Genomic DNA, 23681 nt, shown 5'->3' on the forward strand with positions numbered 1-23681 from the left:
TGACTTTTACAAGCTTAAAAACCAATATGTTTATATGAAATTTGAAGGAGGGTCAAGAGATTTTGCTGTCATGTTGGATAAAAAATGTAAATGCCAATGTGACATGCATAATAATTTGTGCAAATGAATAGCCATTCCTGTAGATCAAAGCATAGCCACATATTTCTATATTTTCTATAATATTGATGTAGGATGTGAGAAAAAAAAAATCATAGCTCAATAGTAGTTTACACGGTGTGGCTAGAGACATATCCTACAGTGCAGCCTCATAAAGGTCATTTCTAGAGCCGCATATAACGGTGGAGGACTTGTGGCTTGCATTTACAGTACCTGTATATATTAGCTGCTCCATATTGGAATCTACATTAACAGGTACTTTAGATTGGATCTCCTGCCCGACACTGGTGTCTGTGTTGAGACCGACTGATCCATACTGAGGACCTGACAGTACTGATCCATACTGATTCCAATAGTTTCTGGTTGATAAAATCACCCGCACCTATGATAGTGAAGACTCTCCACTATCACAGGTGTAGGCGATTCTATCAAACATAGACTATAGAAATATTGATGTTCCTCCGTTAACAGGCACTGGAAATTACTGTTATTCATACAGTCAGGTGGGTAGAACTTTACTGACCATATTATATGGCTATATATATTTTGCAATGACTGCGCCATGGTACTATATGTATTTTATCTATTGCATTTATGTAGAAGGCTTGAATTATTTCTGTAGTTTATACAGTATATATATATATATATATATATAAATATATAGATATAGATATATATGTAAGTCTATAAAAGACGTTATTAGAGTAATGATTTTACACTGTATTATACTGATGCTGGTTCGCTGACCTTATTGTTACATTGCTCTCAAGCAATTACTTTTTAGTCCTGATTATGGGCCTAATTTAGACCTGATTGCTGAGCTGCAAATTACACTGTCCTGCGATCAGATAGTCGCCGCCCAGGTGGAGTGAAAATTTGCCCCGTGCAAGTGTGGCCAGATAATCTTCTATATATAATAATGTGACATTTATGTAGGGGAAATAATAATGGAATTAATACAATTTAACCCCTTCAATGGTGACTTTTTTGAAGTTGGTCACACCTTCCAGGGAGGTTTTTTTTTTTTTACCTGCACGTTGCCAGGGGATTCATGCGTGTTGCCAGGGGTTTCACGCACTGTCATACTTTTTGCCAGGGGTTTTATGCTCTGGGATCCATGCTCGTTGCCACGGGGAATGCTTGTTGGCTTAGGGAATGCTCATTGCCTAGGGGTAGCTAGGGTTGGCCATCGACCATCGATGGTCTATGTCCGATGTTGAATACTTTTACCATCGATGGGGGAGAACAAGATGGTTTCTCGCCATTGATGGTTCAGTGCTACCAATTTTTTTTTTTCTTTCTCAAAGCGTCAGGGCACGGAGCTTAGCTCCACCCCCTAACACCCACTAAGCCATGCCCCCGGATTCGCATGTGTATGCTGTGCTAAAATTCCGCTCAGTCAGCGGACATCTGCAAAACCATTCACAACTAGTGATGTGCACCGGACATTTTTCAGGTTTTGTGTTTTGGTTTTGGATTCGGTTCCGCGGGCGTGTTTTGGATTCGGACACGTTTTGGCAAAACCTCCCTGAAAACTTTTTGTCGGATTCGGGTGTGTTTTGGATTCGGGTGATTTTTTACAAAAACCCTCAAAAACAGCTTAAATCATAGAATTTGGGGGTCATTTTGATCCCATAGTATTATTAACCTCAATAACCATAATTTACACTCATTTTCAGTCTATTCTGAACACCTCACACCTCACAATATTATTTTTAGTCCTAAAATTTGCACCGAGGTCGCTGGATGGCTAAGCTAAGCGACACAAGTGGCCGACACAAACACCTGGCCCATCTAGGAGTGGCACTGCAGTGTCAGGCAGGATGGCACTTCAAAAAAATTGTCCCCAAACAGTACATGATGCAAAGAAAAAAAGAGGCACACCAAGGTCGCTGTGTGACTAAGCTAAGCAACACAAGTGGCCGACACAAACACCTGGCCCATCTAGGAGTTGCACTGCAGTGTCAGGCAGGATGGCAATTCAAAAAAATTGTCCCCAAACAGCACATGATGCAAAGAGAAATGAAAGAAAAAAGAGGTGCAAGATGGAATTGTCCTTGGGCCCTCCCACCCACCCTTATGTTGTATAAATAGGACATGCACACTTTAACGAACCCATCATTTCAGCGACAGGGTCTGCCACACAACTGTGACTGAAATGACTGGTTGGTTTGGGCCCCCACCAAAAAAAGAAGCAATCAATCTCTCCTTGCACAAACTGGCTCTACAGAGGCAAAATGTCCACCTCATCATCATCCTCCGATTCCTCACCCCTTTCACTGTGTACATCCCCCTCCTCACAGATTATTAATTCGTCCCCACTGGAATCCACCATCTCAGGTCCCTGTGTACTTTCTGGAGGCAATTGCACACTGGAGGGAGGGCAACTTAGGTAGAATAAAGCCAGTTTGTGCAAGGGCCTCCAAATTGCCTCTTTTTCCTGCCAGTATACGTACGGACTGTCTGACGTGCCTACTTGGATGCGGTCACTCATATAATCCTCCACCATTCTTTCAATGGTGAGAGAATCATATGCAGTGACAGTAGACGACATGTCAGTAATCGTTGGCAGGTCCTTCAGTCCGGACCAGATGTCAGCACTCGCTCCAGACTGCCCTGAATCTCCGCGAGCGGGTGGGCTCAGAATTCTTAGCATTTTCCTCGCACCCCCAGTTGCGGGAGAATGTGAAGGAGGAGATGTTGACGGGTCACGTTCCGCTTGACTTGACAAATTTCTCACCAGCAGGTCTTTGAACCTCTGCAGACTTGTGTCTGCCGGAAAGAGAGATACAACATAGGTTTTAAATCTAGGATCGAGCACGGTGGCCAAAATGTAGTGCTCTGATTTCAACAGATTGACCACCCGTGAATCCTGGTTAAGCGAATGAAGGGCTCCATCCACAAGTCCCACATGCCTAGCGGAATCGCTCTGTTTTAGCTCCTCCTTCAATGTCTCCAGCTCTTCTGCAAAAGCCTGATGGGGGGAATGACCTGACTCAGGCTGGCAGTGTCTGAACTGACTTCACGTGTGGCAAGTTCAAAGGGTTGCAGAACCTTGCACAACGTTGAAATCATTCTCCACTGCCCTTCAGTCAGGTGCATTCCTCCTCCTTTGCCTATATCGTGGGCAGATGTATAGGCTTGAATGGCCTTTTGATGCTCCTCCATCCTCTGAAGCATACAGAGGGTTGAATTCCACCTCGTTACCACCTCTTGCTTCAGATGATGGCAGGGCAGGTTCAGGAATGTTTGGTGGTGCTCCAGTCTTCGGCACGCGGTGGCTGAATGCCGAAAGTGGCCCGCAATTCTTCGAGCCACCGACAGCATCTCTTGCACGCCCCTGTCATTTTTTAAATAATTCTGCACCACCAAATTCAATGTATGTGCAAAACATGGGACTTGCTGGAATTTGCCCAGATGTAATGCACGCACAATATTGGTGGTGTTGTCCGATGTCACAAATCCCCAGGAGAGACCAATTGGGGTAAGCCATTCTGCGATGATGTTCCTCAGTTTCCGTAAGAGGTTGTCAGCTGTGTGCCTCTTCTGGAAAGCGGTGATACAAAGCGTAGCCTGCCTAGGAACGAGTTGGCGTTTGCGAGATGCTGCTACTGGTGCCGACGCTGCTGTTCTTGCTGCGGGAGGCAATACATCTACCCAGTGGGCTGTCACAGTCATATAGTCCTGAGTCTGTCCTGCTCCACTTGTCCACATGTCCGTGGTTAAGTGGACATTGGGTACAACTGCATTTTTTAGGACACTGGTGATTCTTTTTCTGAGGTCTGTGTACATTTTCGGTATCGCCTGCCAAGAGAAATGGAACCTAGATGGTATTTGGTACCGGGGACACAGTACCTCAATCAAGTCTCTAGTTGCCTCTGAATTAACGGTGGATACCGGAACCACGTTTCTCACCGCCCAGGCTGCCAAGGCCTGAGTTATCCGCTTTGCAGCAGGATGACTGCTGTGATATTTCATCTTCCTCGCAGAGGACTGTTGGACAGTTAATTGCTTACTGGAAGTAGTACAAGTGGTCTTCCGATATCCCCTCTGGGATGACGATTGACTCCCAGCAGCAACAACAGCAGCGCCAGCAGCAGTAGGCATTACACTCAAGGATGCATCGGAGGAATCCCAGGCAGGAGAGGACTCGTCAGACTTGCCAGTGACATGGCCTGCAGGACTATTGGCTTTCCTGTGTAAGGAGGAAATTGACACTGATGGAGTTGGTGGTGTGGTTTGCAGGAGCTTGGTTACAAGAGGAAGGGATTTAGTTGTCAGTGGACTCCTTCCGCTGTCACCCAAAGTTTTTGAACTTGTCACTGACTTCTGATGAATGCGGTGCAGGTGACGTATAAGGGAGGATGTTCCTAGGTGGTTAACGTCCTTACCCCTACTTATTACAGCTTGACAAAGGCAACACACGGCTTGACACCTGTTGTCCGCATTTGTGTTGAAATAATTCCACACCGAAGAGCTGATTTTTTTTTGTATTTTGACCAGGCATGTCAATGGCCATATTCGTCCCACGGACAACAGGTGTCTCCCCGGGTGCCTGACTTAAACAAACCACCTCACCATCAGAATCCTCCTTGTCAATTTCCTCCCCAGTGCCAGCAACACCCATATCCTCATCCTGGTGTTGTTAGGCGCGGTGGTCTTCGGCCGTGCCCTGACTGAGCAGCGGTCACGGCCGCCACGCCTCTCTCCTTCCCTGTCCCCCGCACGGCGCCTAGCAACGCCAGGACGCCGTGCGCATGATAGCCGCCGGGTCCCTGGCAACGCAGGACATCGTGCGTGCAGGGCCGCCGGGTGCATAGCAACGGGGACGCCACAGGTGGACCGCGTTCCCCGTTGCTAAGAATAGTTAATTAGGTTGCTCATGCAGCAGGGCAGCTGCACGGCAACTAGTAATTAGGGTCTGGTGGCTGGTCCTGCTGGCCCTCCTGTTATTGGCCAGCAGGGCCTTTTTATGTGAGCCAGCACACTGCAGCCCCGCCGGTGATAGCTTCTTGTATGCTGTTCCTGCCTTGCAGAACTCTGTTCCTGTCAGCCGTGTTTGGTGGATCTTGCTCCCTGCCCTTTGGTACTTTGGAGGTCCGAAGCCGGTCCTGGGAATCCTTCTAGTCCTTGCAAACCTGTCTGTCATCTGGGGTTCTCGCCCGGTTTCGTGAGTAGCGGCTTCTGCCGCGTGTTGCGGCCTATGCCGCTTAGTGTTTATTTAATCCGCCCTTCAAACGCAGCTGCCATGGGCCCAAGAAACCATAGTCGTTCAGGCGTGAATTGATAACACGAGTAGGACAACGGAGGTAGGGTGCTAGGGGCTATTTCCTTCCCATTTCCCAATCCCAGCATTCCGTCTTGGTGCTCAGGATTCACTACATAAGATCTCCCCTGTCATGAGCATCAGGACCGTAACATTATCACCGGCCCACATAAAAAAAAAGGGGGGTTTAATTTTTTCCGTTGTATTGGTGGGCCTAGAAATTCGGCCTCATGAATCCGGCAGGTTTAGGGCCAAACCCCAGTAAGCTTTTGGTTAACCAAATACAGGAATTAACTCAGATGGTTCAGGACCTTACTCTTCGGGTGAGATCGCAGGAAGCGCATAAAGGTTGAAAGGTTTTTTTCTTAATTTTTGTTAATTTTTTATTATATTTGGAAAAATTTTTATTTTTGTAACCCCTTTTTCACCTCGAGGGGGTACTTAATACATATGACAGAGTGCCTCCACCCAAGCAGTGATAGTTCCAACCCAGGCTTGCTTGGGAAAGCTGAGACAAGTAGTGATATATGTACGGTATCGGGTGGGGTGGTTAAGATGTTTTATTTACCTTTTGTATCTTCTTGGGTGTTTCAGGTTCTGATCTTCAGATGACTGAGACAAACAGTCCCCTTAAACGGTAAGTATTTATTAGTAGAACTTTAATACTTTCTTATTTTCTTTCCTTCACAGAATAAATACTTCATATCTTTAAGTTCCGGTTACCTTACTCATGTTTATGTGCAAGTGGAATCATTACTCACAAACAAAAATATAATTTAACAACATATATTAATATATATGAAAGATTACCTGTTATACCATACAACAAATTAATTTAACTAGGGTTATGAGATAGATTATCACTACACTTACTCGAATATTATTAGTCCCACTGCAGTATCAATCTTAAGTGTTGGGTATACCAGTTGGTTATCGTTGGTGCACTGTTGGGGCCCAGTTTTGCCTTTTGTACTCCTGAGGTATTCTTCACTAAACAATAACTGAACTTTTGATTATTGTACCTTCATACGAGATTTCCATATACATGACCCACTTTTTTAACGTTTCCAGGATAGTCCTTGTCAGTGTTATACAAGGATACAGTTCGGGAAGTATCAAGTGCCTATTGAGAGCCCAAAGATTAGGTATTAGCAGGTTGATAGTACAGTCACATGCGTTTCTATAGGTATATACCTAGGTACTACTATAATAATCCTCGTTATCACCGTGCAATGTGGCTATGTTGGTGTTACCACCTTTATTATAATAGTCAGGGTGATTAATCGGAAATCTTCTAATCCTTTTTCCACACTGGCCAACACAACTTGTGCCGAGGAGTGTCTCAATATATATCTATATCCATAGGGGGTGATACAGAACAACTCTAGGATCGTTCTCCCCCAATTACTTTAGTTAGAGACAGTCTTGGAAAGAGATATTCCGTTAGTCGTCAGTTCCCAACATGCAATAAAATAACTAGGGTAGTGTAGAATTTCAGGGTACTTGGCACTGGAACTCATATAATCCGGGTTTTAGTAGTTGATGCTAATTATACATATATCTGCGTCCCTGTAGTAAATTATTAATTAAGATGCGAATCAAGCAATAATTTCCATAGAATGATCTGCTTGCGAAGGAATTACAATGGTGCTATTACACTGGCGAAACTAATGACAGACTGAGTGACTAATCCGACTAGTTCTGACCAAACTAGTGCAGTGTGGGGTAACCCTTTATAACCCTAGGTAAGGTTATGGCTGAGAAAAGTGGGCAGACACACAGTTGATTTCCGCAGTACCAGGGGCTTTAAAAGTCTCTGACCTCAACACTGCGTTGAATAAACTGAGGGCATTATATGTGTAATATACGGCTTATCACTGATAATGATGAGGAGGGCTGAGACACAACTGAGTACGGTACTAATTGTCCTTGACAATGCTGAGGTAGGTATAAGCCTTAGATTTATAGTCACTGACAGAGCTGAGTCTAAGCTGAATTGCAGAAGATAACACTACAGGCTAACAGCTGCTGCAGGATCATGAGTATTATAGCTGGGGCTCTGGTTCTGTCCTCCACTGTCACTCACCCATTCATACCTCCGGCTTTGGGGATGGTATATTGTAAAGGGCCGCCTTTGATCCGCCCAGCCGGGAGGGAGTATACTCCTGACACCTCAGCGATGACGCCGTCCGCGTCTCCTTCCGTCACTAGCCGCCTCCTTCGATCAGTCAAGCGGGAACCGCCGCTCCAAGTCCCGCTGCTTCTCACCACGGTGATGGCCCCTCAGACCTCGCTCCACACTCCACCGGAGCAATCGCTAGACACACCGGAGTCCTTCACTCCAACTCAGGAGCAATTCAGGTGCGTCCGTCCCTCCATGTCAAATTCACTGCCTCAGCCTCGTTCCTCTCAGATTGTCTCCTCCTCAGTCCTCTCCAGTTCTCCCGCTTCTGCCACGCGCTCCCCCCCACGAGCTATCCATCCCGGCAAACCCTAGTCAGCACGAGGGCTTCTAGAAAAGTCTGTCTAGCCCAGATCATACAATGGGCCCCATTACCCAGAACCAAAGTTAATATTTACTATACCCATTTCCCATCAGTAACTCTATATATGATACAAATATTACATTAGACAGCGAGGTTATAGATTATATATTTACACAGATTTTACACAGATTTTATATATTTACACAGGCATTAAATTTCCACGTATGGATTGGTACATATATATATATATTTAATGTATTCCTCAGATAACATTTACCATCTGGTATTTCCTGCTGAACCTTTATTTATTTACCGGGCTACATTTTTATCAATACTCTGTGTGAGATCAGCACTTAAAAGAAACTGCTATGTGTGGATCCAACTGTTGTGTATGCGTCATTCTCCTGATACTGTCTGCGTATTTAGGTCTGTTTCACCCTTGTCTTCCAGTGTAAAGATGGGATCGGTATGAAGTACCTACAATCAAAATCCCGATGGTCGAAATCCCGACAGCACTTGACCGACGGTAAAAATCCCGACAAGGTAAAAATCCCAACATGGACAAAATACCGACATGTAAAATGTCGACAGGTCAAAATGCCGACATGAGTTTTCCATTGTGTTTTGGTGTGTATGTCGACATAGGTCGACATGGACACAATATAAGTGTACTGCGTCCCCTCGCATGGCGAGCGCATGCTTCGGGCACGGTGCCTCGCCACACTATTATATTCCTCGTCCAGGTCCACTGGGATGGTAAAGTATGAACAAGTCGGTTTCAGTGAAAAAATCATGAAAAACGCATGTCGGCATTTTGACCTGTCAACATTTTACATGTCAGTATTTTGACCTTGTCGGTATTTTAAATGTCGGTATTTTGTCCATGTCGGGATCTTAACCTTGTCGGGGAGTTTGACCGTCGGTCAATTGCTGTCGGGATTTCAACCGTCGGGATTTTGATTGTCGGTAAATTGACTGCATCCCTTTATGTGATTTTTACCCCACTCTAGATGTAAATTTGTTGGCATGCGCCATTGATTATATTGTGGTGGTGAGGCTCTATCCCATCTATTCTTATCGACAACTACTGACATCGCCCCTAATTTTCAGGACACTGGAGGGGATTGTTTTTCCATTGATCTGTTTGCAGTACTACACATTATTTTTATCTTTGTCTTTTCCACATGTGCTCACCTGGACCACTGTACATCTGTGAGAAAACACAGATTTTAGACATTCTGCCGCAAAATAGAAGTCAAGTGATGTATCATACTGTCATTTTATGAATTTAAAAGTATTGTATATTGCAAGTTTTTATTTCCTTTGATTCTACCCTTGATCAACCACTACCCTACCTCTTCATCACTTACCTTTTATCTGACTGGGCAGATATCAAGTGGGTGGGATTGGGCAGACAGTTGCACCCGAGTTCACTCCCTCTATCTCCTGTCAATCAATTGATGTATGCAGCTGTAACCCCTCCCAACTTAGTGGCACTAATGGTAATGGGGTTGTACTACACTGTAGACTTTGTGTGCCTCCACCCAAGCGTTATGGATATTATAGGCTTGCTTGGGAAAGCCAAGAAAGGGTATATATCAATACACTTTACTCAGTAATAACTTATTACCTACATTTACCACCGCTTGTTTCTTTCGTTTCTTCCAGATCCCTTAATGACGTGTTCGTTTGGAGTTCGGTAGTCCCGGTAAGTATTTATTGTTCAGCAATACAGTGCATTTTCACAACAGCAGAATTTACATTTTATTTAAATGTTATACCGTTATCAACACTAATACTCTATAAATATTAATATGTTAATGTATAGCAATTCCTATACACTTCCTCCTGCATGCATTACAAAAAAAATCAACATAACTGGTTAGGTAGAAAAATTGATATGGTAATTAGTCTTAAGACTTATTGTATTACCTAGTGTTATACTATCGCTAATCAATTACTCCAGTCTCTGTGTCTCTCTGGGTGGAGTAATTGAGGTAACACGTTGGTGCACAGTTGGGGCCCAGTGCACAGTGATGATAGTTGGGCCACGCTTGGCCAATGATGGGATCCTGTGGATAATACCAGTCTAGAAATATATATATATATATATATATATATATATATGTATATATATTCTCCTCCTAGGTGTGTCACTCAATTCCACGACAAGGGGTTTGATCAATTACTACGGTTGCTTCCCCAGAGTTCCACTCTACCTTCCCTATTTTCCTGACAGAGATGAGTTCAATAGGTAGAGGGGAGGTGAAAGGTGCGGTGACTCCCTCTACTGTCACTGAGTGGATATTTATCTCGGTAATTTCTCTGTCACTGAGGGGATATTTATCCTGGTAGAGGGGTATAGTTGTGGTCTATCGGCACTTGTGTAAAAGCGATATCCCGTACCTGCTATGCAACATCTTCAGGTTCACCTGGCTGGGCAGTGCTGCGCGTCCCTATAGCCTCTCATCCATACGCACTTACAGCCCGTTATCAAAGTTCCTCCTCAGTTCCCATCGCTGTGTAGGGGGTATTATTTAGTGAAAACCATGTAAATCACATAAAGCTCTTGATTTTACCTTCCTGGTCATTGCTGTTCTGGCTGTATTATGGACCTACGTGTGGCTGTTAGTAGGCAGGCTTACTGGTCCCCAAAAGGGTAGTCCCTTTCCTCTTGCTCCTCTGACTGTGATGCACTATGTATTTGAGGGCTGTAATTATATATTGGATTACTGACCCCCCCTCAAGAGGGTTGTCCCTTTGTCTTGCGCCTATTGCTGTGCTGCCATTTATGTCCCTTATTGGGCAAGTATCAGATAGGGGCGTTTCACAATATAGGCAGCGCTATAACAGCAGTGGGCATCGCTCCCCCCGTACCTGCAGCATCATTAGCAGCTCTGGTTACAGCTGGGGTTATTTCCGTCACAACAGCTCATCGCCCGCCTGCCTGCGTTCATCAGTCTCCGGGAGATGGATCCGGTTAGCGGTATCCGTGGCTCCCCTAGCTCAGCTCTCTGGCCTCCTCCTCCGCCAGTCACTCAGCTCCCTTCAGCTGGCTGCATATAGCCTTTCACCCCGTCTCTCTCCGTCTGCATCACCGCTCCGGCTCTCCTCTTCCCGGGGGGTAACGGTCTCTAACTGACATTATCCTTGTGCGCTGCTTGAAGTCCTCCCCCGCATGCGATCACACTTTTTACAGCACGAGGGGATTCTGGACTAGTCTCTCTATCCCCGCTCGTGCCAATTTACTCATATAATCCCCTAGTTCAATACCCATAGGGATATATCGTCCTCCAGCATCCCCCATATATATTATATACTAAAATAGTTACACTTTTATTACGATATGCATATTATAAACAATTCATATATTTACACCTAGCATACCATGTATATCTATTCATAGGGTCCTTACCTATTTGGAAATATCTTCTCTTCACCCCAGTGAGCATAGATAATAGGGTGTTACACTCTCCCCCTGGTGAGTACACTTAGATTTGAGGTGGACATCACCATCTACACAAGTGCTCTATGGTTTTAACTAACAATAACATGGGGTAAAGTATACCCGAAATATGGCCATGACAATACCACGTGAGGATGCAATACCAATGGGACTTCGGTTGGGGTTCCCAACTGCTCGTAGGTGAGTATTCTAGGGGGTTTACGAACTCTTTGCGGTCTAGGGGACATAGATACCTGAGTAGGGACATTCCCTATCTCTCCCCCAGCTTCTTCCATTACATATGAATCTTCGTCGGTTCCCCAACTACCATCATCCACAATGCCCCCATCATCTCGTCCCCAACTCTGGACGGGTCCCCGCTCCTCAGATACTACATCCATGGGTGGTTCAGGTGCTATCCTGTCATCCGTTGTCTCCTGATAGTAAAATCCCATGGGATAATCCTCCAGCTTCGCATCCTCCTCCTCTCCTTCATCATAGATATACACGGGATTCGGCTTAGTACTTTTACTAGTCTTCTCTCCTTGTGTCCGAGGATTTCCCATTCCCTCCCATCGGATATCTTGCAAGATAGGAAGCAAGTGCTGTCGATGGTAAGTTACCCTTGGTCCCTGCCCATTGACCGGTATGAGCTGGTAGGCAGGAATATTTGGCAACTGCTTCACTACCATATACGGTTCAGATCTCCATCGATTATGCAGTTTCTGTTTTCTAGGCACTCCTAAAGCCCGAATTAACACTCGATCCCCTGGCATTAAACGGTGCTCCTTGACATGACTATCAAATTGAGCTTTATTCCTTTCTCCCAGTTTACGGGCCACCTTCTGAGCTAGCTGATAGGCCTCATTCAGCTGCTGCCTGAGTTGTTTCACATACTGAGTGTGAGACAAAGCAGATGAGGTGTTAATCCGGGTTCCCATACAGACATCTATAGGTAATCGCGCCTCTCGTCCAAACATAAGGTAATAAGGGGTAAATCCTGTAGCCTCATTCCGAGTGCAGTTATATGCATGGACCAAGGGAGATACATAATGTCGCCACTGCGGTTTCTTCTCCGCTCCCAACGTTCCTAATATGTTCAATAAGGTCCGATTGAACCGCTCGGGCTGTGGGTCTCCTTGCGGGTGATATGGTGAAGTACGGGATTTCTGGATACCACAGCACTGACATAATTCCCGAATTAAACGACTCTCGAACTCTCTTCCCTGATCGGAGTGTATTCTTGCGGGTAAACCGTAGTGTATGAAGAATTTTTCCCACAGAGTCTTGGCAACGGTCACAGCTCTTTGATTCACGGTTATGTAGGCCTGGGCATATCGGGTAAAGTGGTCCGTGACCACTAATATATGGCTGTCCTGGCACCCTGAGCCTTCAAGTGTCAAAAAGTCAATGCAGATTAAATCCATTGGTCCACTACTGGTAATATTTACTAATGGTGCAGTCCGGGGAGGCAATGTTTTCCTAAGAATGCAACTTCCGCAGGTTCGGCAGAATTGTTCGATGTCCCGATTCATGAAAGGCCAGAAGAATCGGTCAGCCACTAATCCCTGTGTTTTGTCATATCCTAGATAACCGTGTTGGTCATGCAGCGATTCCAACACCAACTGCTTATATTTGGTTGGCAGTATTATCTGTAATTTAAGATTTCCATCATTCTTATAGGTTGCTCGATATAATATCCCTTTCTTCACCCTCAGCTTCTTACGTTGTCGTAACAATACCATTGCCTCTCTAGACAATTGTGCGCAAATTATACAGTGTTTTGGATCCTCCATGAGTCGTAGCACCGGGATGATATCTGGGTCATTCCGTTGCTCTTGCGACAGCTGCACCGGCGTTATCACCCCTACTCCTTCCATAGCCGCCCGTCCCAACCAGCAGTAAGAGGAAGGGATGGCTAATTCTGATGCCCCAGTTGCAAGTATGGCAGCCGTCTCACTGTGCCTATTGCTACTTATATGATGACATAATCCTTTTACTGCAGCTGCCGTCACTTCAACCCATTCCTCTGCGGTACCACACCCTGCATCATGAGGCATTGCGATAGCGCATCCGCATCTTGATTGTAAGCTCCAGGTCGGTATTTAATCATGAAGTCATAGTTGGTTAATACAGCCAACCACCTATGACCGGTTGCGTCTAATTTAGCTGAAGTCTGGATATACGTCAGTGGGTTGTTATCTATTTTGGACTGTGAAATGGACGCCGTAGAGATAATCATGGAACTTTTCAATTATTGTCCATTTCAACGCCAGGAATTCCAGTTTATGTACCGGATAATTCTTCTCACTGACGGAAAGCCCTCGGCTGACGTACGCAAGGGGCCGTAACCGTTGTTCTTGTTTCTGGTATAGAACTCCTCCAATACCTTCGAACAATGCATCAATATGCACTTCATAAGGGAGATCAGACTGAGCATATGCTAACACTGGAGACCGGGTGAGTTGATCTTTCAAAGCAATAAACGATTCCTCACACTGACCAGTCCACCGGGGCCCGAAAGATTATTTAGGTTTGTAGTAGTGAGTTCCTACTTCTGGTCTAATATAGGAGCTCTTAGTACTAGGCGGATACCCTTTGGTCAAGTCCGTTAAAGGTTTAGCGATTTTAGAGTACAGTGGTACAAATTTCCGGTAGTATCCGCAAAAACCTAAAAAGGACCATAACTCTTTAAGGTTGTCTGGCCTAGGCCAGTTCTTCACAGTAGCCACCTTATCTGGGTCCGTAGCTATGCCATGCCGGCTCACAATGTGCCCCAAATACTTGACCGAGGATCTACACAGTTTGCATTTTTCCATGGACAGCTTCAATCCCCTAGCCTGCAGTCGTTCCAGTACTTTAAGTAACCGTCTATTGTGCTCCTCCAGGTCCTTCCCAAATACGATGATGTCATCGAGGTATACCAACACTTCGCGGTAGCACATGTCACCGACAGTTTTCTCCATAGTTCTCTGAAACGTGGCCGGGGCCCCTTATGCCTTGCAGCATTTTCAAGAACTCAAAGAACCCGATGGGACAGATGAATGCTGTTTTTGCTCTGTCCTCCGCACTCATCGGGATCTGATAATACCCGCAGCACAGGTCAAGGACAGAGAACCACTGACTTCCCTGGAGGCAATCTAATGCCTCATCCACTCTCGGCACCATGTACTGATCGGGCACCGTCCTACTGTTCAGGGTCCTATAGTCTATACACAACCTGATCTCTCCATTTTTCTTACGAGCGACTACAATGGGGGAAGCATATTGACTCTCCGAATCGGCAATTACATTATTTTCCAGAAGATTACGTAGATGCACCCTTACATCGTCGAAATCGGCAGGGGCCAATCTTCGGGATCTCTCCCGGAAAGGAGTGTCATTATTCAATTTGATGTGATGCACCACTCCCGAGGCGGTCCCTAGATCCCAATCGCTCTTAGAAAACACATTCTCCATCACCTTAAGCTGTTCTATTAACCGCTGCCTACTTTTGTCATCAATGTCGCTTCCCTCAAAACAGCTCTCAAGCTTGCTCTGTATCGATATGTCGTCAGAATCATGAATTGCTTCGTCAGCACCCCTCACAGCATGACTTCCAATTACAGGATACTCATAGTTACTCCTTTCAGGGGAAGTATTTAGTACGACTTTATTCTCTCTCTCTTGCTTCTCGCACCATCGCATGAGATGGCGGAACATATTGGTGTTAGTTCCCACAATGGCAGCGAGTTGGCCGTTGTCCCCCGGCGAATCTGGACACACCAATGCGACCAGTTGAACAGTTTCATTTGGAGTAATCAGTCCGGGGTCAAAGGTAATTTGAGTAATGATATAGCCCAAGTACGGATACTTCTGCTCACTCAATCCCCAAATAGTAAGACCACATAGAGGTTGATTGGGTACATCGGGCAAATGGTTCTTATAACAAGTCTCAAACACGATGGACACTTGTGATCCACTATCCATCAGTACTGTACCGTCATGTCCATTTATCATGGCCTTCACCAGGGGAGCATGCCCCATTAGCGTCTCAGGGATGGTTGAAGACCATTGGGCACTCCCCATTGCTAGAACATTTATTATTGGGGAGCCTGTGAGGGGGTCACAGCACTCCCGTTGGGGTTTTCCCACTGAGCCCCTCTCCTCCGACCAGATTCCTGCTGACTTTCCTGTCCTTCCAGCCTCCCACTTGGACATTCAAAGGACCGATGTCCAGGTTGTCCGCAACTATAACAAATAATGGGAGCTCGACTTCCACTTCCACGACTCCTCCCTCTCTCCCCACCAGGGGGCCAGTAGGACCTAGATGTAGTATTGGCCTGTAGGGCAATTAACTGATCTATTATCTTGTTTTGCTCTTCGAGCAATTTGAACAATCGATCATTAAGAAGTGAAGGAGCCGGAGTAGGTAGTACCACCTTTACCTTCTTGATAGTTTTTTCTCGAGTTTCAATTTGTACCTCCTCTAACTTTACTTCCTTTACTAAGTCAGTTAAGGTAGGTGGGGGACCCGAAGCCATGGTACATTGAAGGCGCTGGGCAACAGGGTGGTTAGTCAACGCCCCTTTTAACACTTGCTTCCTACGGCTCTCATTGACACCCTCAGGAGCTATACCACTTTTATCCACAATTTTATAGATCAATCTATCCACCCGGTATATGTAGTGAGTCAAAGTCTCCCCGGGTTCTTGATACGTACGATTCAGTCGTGCCATTAGGTCCCCCACATCCTCGATAGTGCCAAATGAAAAATCCAGCGCTTCGATATAGTCTTTCAGAGCAGCTGATGCTGTACTTCGCCTTGTGGCCTGTATAACCCCCATAGCGGGTCCCCGAAGACTCTCCACTGTGCGCTGTTTTTTTTATGTGCTCTGGACATTGCCATTCCTCCAAGTGTTGAATAGCTGCTTCTCGCCAGTTGTCATATGTCTCTTCTCCAGCCGGCACTGGAGTAATTCCGGAAAATATTCTCAAACGACGATATCCACCTTCATAGTGCCATCGTTCTCATTGGCTAAACATCTTGTCTACTGCTGTTTCAACTCCGGTTCCGGTAGCCTCATCTTTGGTCGCAGTGGGTTCCTTCTCGTTACTGGTAGTGCAGAGAAACCCTCTGCACTTGGCCCGTCTCTGCCTCGCTTCCTTCCTACCACGAGGCCACCTTCCGCTTGCTTGTACCTCATGTTACCTGTCTGTCTCCCCTTCCCTCTAGGTTGCAAGTATCTTAGAGCAGGGCCCTCTTTCCTCCTGTTCTCACAATCCTCTGCTCTTGCACTTCAGTTACAACTCTCTCCTACTCAGTGACTGTCTATGCCTGCATTTCCTCTTGCTCATGACTGTTCATCTCTTCCAATGGCAGCCCACCCCCAGTAGTATGCTGATTACTCTTTTACGTTCTTACATCTCATCTGCATAGGTGTGCGCAGCACATTTTATTAGGGGGTGCACGATTGGAGGGGCGTGTCTATAATCGTCTATTGGGAGTGACTAACACGCCTATTGAGAGATGGAGGGAGAGCGAGGAGCGGAGATGGAGAGAGAGGGAAGCAGAGATGGAGAGAGACAGAGGGGGAGATGGAGAGAGAGCTGGTAGACAGAGAGAGAGTGGGGGTAGACAGAGAGAGGGGGTAGACAGGGGGAGACAGAGTGAAGGAGAGAGAGAGTGGTGAAGAAGGAAGAATGGTGCAGGGGAACAGAGAGAGAGACACACAGGGAGTGAGAGGGGGTGGAGACCGAGGGGCAGAGATGGAGAGAGAGACAGACAAAGAGGGGTAGACAGAGAGAGAGAGGCATAGAACAGTGGCAAACGCAGGATTTTTAGGGGGGAGAGGGGGTTCCAGATATGCGAGATAGAGATTTTATATATATATATATATATATATATATATATATATACACACACAGCAAGATATAGCGGCACTTCACAGACTTGATAACGTTAATAACAGCTTTCCTTATTGGCTGTTATATATATATAGATGGTATGGCAGTGTGGTGCCCCCGCCGGGATTCCGGCGTCTGTATTGTGACCACCAGGATCCCGATGATCGGTAAGCTAATATATATATATATATATATACCAACAAGGACAAATGAGGCGGCACTCAGAGTCTTCAAACAAACTTAGAAATTGTAATGGTGCATATCAACATTTCGGGGTCTCCCCCTTCATCAGGATTAGTGCAATACTAAACAGAATGTGCTTAAATAGAACTTACCCCCCACAAGGAACATCCCCTCCAGCGTGTACCAGTGGCTGCGCCATCCCGGCGTCCGGCCCGTCATCTCCAACGTCGCAGCGGAAGTGACGCGCCGGCGTCCGGAGGCGCGTCCATGGCCACGATGCCTAGCAACAGAGAAGCATGTAAACACCCTTAGTGATCTAGGAACGTGATCCTTACTTCAAACCACAATTCTTATACCTGTTTACATATCATAAAACAGTGTTAAAAACTTTGTGTGCTCTCTTAGTTTGATGCTAGGTAGTAAAGCATTTTTTGCATAAACATACAAACAATTTTTTTAAATATAAAAAAATACAAAAATGCATAAGTGAAAAAATAATGATGCTGAAAAATAGAGATGAGCGGGTTCGGTTTCTCTGAATCCGAACCCGCCAGAACTTCATGTTTTTTTTCACGGGTCCGAGCGACTCGGATCTTCCCGCCTTGCTCGGTTAACCCGAGCGCGCCCGAACGTCATCATGACGCTGTCGGATTCTCGCGAGGCTCGGATTCTATTGCGAGACTCGGATTCTATATAAGGAGCCGCGCGTCGCCGCCATTTTCACACGTGCATTGAGATTGATAGGGAGAGGACGTGGCTGGCGTCCTCTCCGTTTAGAATAGATTAGAGAGACACTTGATTTACTAATTTTGGGGAGCATTAGGAGTACTCAGTACAGTGCAGAGTTTTGCTGATAATGACCAGTGACCACCAGTTTTATTTATAATCCGTTCTCTGCCTGAAAAAAGCGATACACAGCACACAGTGACTCAGTCACATACCATATCTGTGTGCACTGCTCAGGCTCAGGCAAGTGTGCTGCATCATCTATTATCTATATATAATATTATATATATCTGTCTGACTGCTCAGCTCACACAGCTTATAATTGTGGGGGAGACTGGGGAGCACTACTGCAGTGCCAGTTATAGGTTATAGCAGGAGCCAGGAGTACATAATATATTATATAGTGAGCGACCACCAGACACACAGTGCAGTTTATTTAATATATCCGTTCTCTGCCTGAAAAAAGCGATACACACAGTGACTCAGTCAGTCACATACCATATCTGTGTGCACTGCTCAGGCTCAGGCCAGTGTGCTGCATCATCTATATATATTATATATCTGTCTGACTGCTCAGCTCACACAGCTTATAATTGTGGGGGAGACTGGGGAGCACTACTGCAGTGCCAGTTATAGGTTATAGCAGGAGCCAGGAGTACATAATATTATATTAAAATTAAACAGTGCACACTTTTGCTGCAGGAGTGCCACTGCCAGTGTGACTAGTGACCAGTGACCTGACCACCAGTATATATAATATTAGTAGTATACTATCTCTTTATCAACCAGTCTATATTAGCAGCAGACACAGTACAGTGCGGTAGTTCACGGCTGTGGCTACCTCTGTGTCGGCACTCGGCAGCCCGTCCATAATTGTATATACCACCTAACCGTGGTTTTTTTTTCTTTCTTTATACATACATACTAGTTACGAGTATACTATCTCTTTATCAACCAGTCTATATATTAGCAGCAGACACAGTACAGTGCGGTAGTTCACGGCTGTGGCTACCTCTGTGTCGGCACTCGGCAGCCCGTCCATAATTGTATATACCACCTAACCGTGGTTTTTTTTTCTTTCTTTATACATACATACTAGTTACGAGTATACTATCTCTTTATCAACCAGTCTATATATTAGCAGCAGACACAGTACAGTGCGGTAGTTCACGGCTGTGGCTACCTCTGTGTCGGCACTCGGCAGCCCGTCCATAATTGTATATACCACCTAACCGTGGTTTTTTTTTCTTTCTTTATACATACATACTAGTTACGAGTATACTATCTCTTTATCAACCAGTCTATATATTAGCAGCAGACACAGTACAGTGCGGTAGTTCACGGCTGTGGCTACCTCTGTGTCGGCACTCGGCAGCCCGTCCAAAATTGTATATACCACCTAACCGTGGTTTTTTTTTCTTTCTTTATACATACATACTAGTTACGAGTATACTATCTCTTTATCAACCAGTCTATATATTAGCAGCAGACACAGTACAGTGCGGTAGTTCACGGCTGTGGCTACCTCTGTGTCGGCACTCGGCAGCCCGTCCATAATTGTATATACCACCTAACCGTGTTTTTTTTTTCTTTCTTTATACATACATACTAGTTACGAGTATACTATCTCTTTATCAACCAGTCTATATTAGCAGCAGACACAGTACAGTGCGGTAGTTCACGGCTGTGGCTACCTCTGTGTCGGCACTCGGCAGCCCGTCCATAATTGTATATACCACCTAACCGTGTTTTTTTTTTCTTTCTTTATACATACATACTAGTTACGAGTATACTATCTCTTTATCAACCAGTCTATATATTAGCAGCAGACACAGTACAGTGCGGTAGTTCACGGCTGTGGCTACCTCTGTGTCGGCACTCGGCAGCCCGTCCATAATTGTATATACCACCTAACCGTGGTTTTTTTTTCTTTCTTTATACATACATACTAGTTACGAGTATACTATCTCTTTATCAACCAGTCTATATATTAGCAGCAGACACAGTACAGTGCGGTAGTTCACGGCTGTGGCTACCTCTGTGTCGGCACTCGGCAGCCCGTCCATAATTGTATACTAGTATCCAATCCATCCATCTCCATTGTTTACCTGAGGTGCCTTTTAGTTGTGCCTATTAAAATATGGAGAACAAAAATGTTGAGGTTCCAAAATTAGGGAAAGATCAAGATCCACTTCCACCTCGTGCTGAAGCTGCTGCCACTAGTCATGGCCGAGACGATGAAATGCCAGCAACGTCGTCTGCCAAGGCCGATGCCCAATGTCATAGTACAGAGCATGTCAAATCCAAAACACCAAATATCAGTAAAAAAAGGACTCCAAAACCTAAAATAAAATTGTCGGAGGAGAAGCGTAAACTTGCCAATATGCCATTTACCACACGGAGTTGCAAGGAACGGCTGAGGCCCTGGCCTATGTTCATGGCTAGTGGTTCAGCTTCACATGAGGATGGAAGCACTCAGCCTCTTGCTAGAAAAATGAAAAGACTCAAGCTGGCAAAAGCAGCACAGCAAAGAACTGTGCATTCTTCGAAATCCCAAATCCACAAGGAGAGTCCAATTGTGTCGGTTGCGATGCCTGACCTTCCCAACACTGGACGTGAAGAGCATGCGCCTTCCACCATTTGCACGCCCCCTGCAAGTGCTGGAAGGAGCACCCGCAGTCCAGTTCCTGATAGTCAGATTGAAGATGTCAGTGTTGAAGTACACCAGGATGAGGAGGATATGGGTGTTGCTGGCGCTGGGGAGGAAATTGACCAGGAGGATTCTGATGGTGAGGTGGTTTGTTTAAGTCAGGCACCCGGGGAGACACCTGTTGTCCGTGGGAGGAATATGGCCGTTGACATGCCAGGTGAAAATACCAAAAAAATCAGCTCTTCGGTGTGGAGGTATTTCACCAGAAATGCGGACAACAGGTGTCAAGCCGTGTGTTCCCTTTGTCAAGCTGTAATAAGTAGGGGTAAGGACGTTAACCACCTCGGAACATCCTCCCTTATACGTCACCTGCAGCGCATTCATAATAAGTCAGTGACAAGTTCAAAAACTTTGGGTGACAGCGGAAGCAGTCCACTGACCAGTAAATCCCTTCCTCTTGTAACCAAGCTCACGCAAACCACCCCACCAACTCCCTCAGTGTCAATTTCCTCCTTCCCCAGGAATGCCAATAGTCCTGCAGGCCATGTCACTGGCAATTCTGACGAGTCCTCTCCTGCCTGGGATTCCTCCGATGCATCCTTGCGTGTAACGCCTACTGCTGCTGGCGCTGCTGTTGTTGCCGCTGGGAGTCGATGGTCATCCCAGAGGGGAAGTCGTAAGCCCACTTGTACTACTTCCAGTAAGCAATTGACTGTTCAACAGTCCTTTGCGAGGAAGATGAAATATCACAGCAGTCATCCTACTGCAAAGCGGATAACTGAGTCCTTGACAACTATGTTGGTGTTAGACGTGCGTCCGGTATCCGCCGTTAGTTCACAGGGAACTAGACAATTTATTGAGGCAGTGTGCCCCCGTTACCAAATACCATCTAGGTTCCACTTCTCTAGGCAGGCGATACCGAGAATGTACACGGACGTCAGAAAAAGACTCACCAGTGTCCTAAAAAATGCAGTTGTACCCAATGTCCACTTAACCACGGACATGTGGACAAGTGGAGCAGGGCAGGGTCAGGACTATATGACTGTGACAGCCCACTGGGTAGATGTATGGACTCCCGCCGCAAGAACAGCAGCGGCGGCACCAGTAGCAGCATCTCGCAAACGCCAACTCTTTCCTAGGCAGGCTACGCTTTGTATCACCGCTTTCCAGAATACGCACACAGCTGAAAACCTCTTACGGCAACTGAGGAAGATCATCGCGGAATGGCTTACCCCAATTGGACTCTCCTGTGGATTTGTGGCATCGGACAACGCCAGCAATATTGTGTGTGCATTAAATATGGGCAAATTCCAGCACGTCCCATGTTTTGCACATACCTTGAATTTGGTGGTGCAGAATTTTTTAAAAAACGACAGGGGCGTGCAAGAGATGCTGTCGGTGGCCAGAAAAATTGCGGGACACTTTCGGCGTACAGGCACCACGTACAGAAGACTGGAGCACCACCAAAAACTACTGAACCTGCCCTGCCATCATCTGAAGCAAGAAGTGGTAACGAGGTGGAATTCAACCCTCTATATGCTTCAGAGGTTGGAGGAGCAGCAAAAGGCCATTCAAGCCTATACAATTGAGCACGATATAGTAGGTGGAATGCACCTGTCTCAAGTGCAGTGGAGAATGATTTCAACGTTGTGCAAGGTTCTGATGCCCTTTGAACTTGCCACACGTGAAGTCAGTTCAGACACTGCCAGCCTGAGTCAGGTCATTCCCCTCATCAGGCTTTTGCAGAAGAAGCTGGAGGCATTGAAGAAGGAGCTAAAAGGGAGCGATTCCGCTAGGCATGTGGGACTTGTGGATGCAGCCCTTAATTCGCTTAACAAGGATTCACGGGTGGTCAATCTGTTGAAATCAGAGCACTACATTTTGGCCACCGTGCTCGATCCTAGATTTAAAGCCTACCTTGGATCTCTCTTTCCGGCAGACACAGGTCTGCTGGGGTTGAAAGACCTGCTGGTGACAAAATTGTCAAGTCAAGCGGAACGCGACCTGTCAACATCTCCTCCTTCACATTCTCCCGCAACTGGGGGTGCGAGGAAAAGGCTCAGAATTCCGAGCCCACCCGCTGGCGGTGATGCAGGGCAGTCTGGAGCGACTGCTGATGCTGACATCTGGTCCGGACTGAAGGACCTGACAACGATTACGGACATGTCGTCTACTGTCACTGCATATGATTCTCTCAACATTGATAGAATGGTGGAGGATTATATGAGTGACCGCATCCAAGTAGGCACGTCACACAGTCCGTACTTATACTGGCAGGAAAAAGAGGCAATTTGGAGGCCCTTGCACAAACTGGCTTTATTCTACCTAAGTTGCCCTCCCACAAGTGTGTACTCCGAAAGAGTGTTTAGTGCCGCCGCTCACCTTGTCAGCAATCGGCGTTCGAGGTTACATCCAGAAAATGTGGAGAAGATGATGTTCATTAAAATGAATTATAATCAATTCCTCCGCGGAGACATTGACCAGCAGCAATTGCCTCCACAAAGTACACAGGGAGCTGAGATGGTGGATTCCAGTGGGGACGAATTGATAATCTGTGAGGAGGGGGATGTACACGGTGATATATCGGAGGGTGAAGATGAGGTGGACATCTTGCCTCTGTAGAGCCAGTTTGTGCAAGGAGAGATTAATTGCTTCTTTTTTGGGGGGGGGTCCAAACCAACCCGTCATATCAGTCACAGTCGTGTGGCAGACCCTGTCACTGAAATGATGGGTTGGTTAAAGTGTGCATGTCCTGTTTTGTTTATACAACATAAGGGTGGGTGGGAGGGCCCAAGGACAATTCCATCTTGCACCTCTTTTTTCTTTTCTTTTTCTTTGCATCATGTGCTGATTGGGGAGGGTTTTTTGGAAGGGACATCCTGCGTGACACTGCAGTGCCACTCCTAGATGGGCCCGGTGTTT

General features: G+C 46.0%; 1 long non-coding RNA gene across 1 annotated transcript in view; it reads left to right on the forward strand.

Moving 5' to 3' along the window:
- Positions 1-5968: 5968 nt before the first annotated feature.
- LOC135050558 (uncharacterized) overlaps positions 5969-23681 on the forward strand; it is a 136609-nt gene continuing 118896 nt past the window's right edge. Inside the window, exons 1-2 of the long non-coding RNA XR_010241661.1 lie at positions 5969-6020; positions 9538-9577. This is a non-coding gene — a long non-coding RNA (uncharacterized LOC135050558). The remainder of the gene's footprint in view (positions 6021-9537; positions 9578-23681) is intronic.

Source organism: Pseudophryne corroboree, chromosome 2 (genome assembly GCF_028390025.1).
Source record: "Pseudophryne corroboree isolate aPseCor3 chromosome 2, aPseCor3.hap2, whole genome shotgun sequence".
NCBI classification, from domain to species: domain Eukaryota; kingdom Metazoa; phylum Chordata; class Amphibia; order Anura; family Myobatrachidae; genus Pseudophryne; species Pseudophryne corroboree.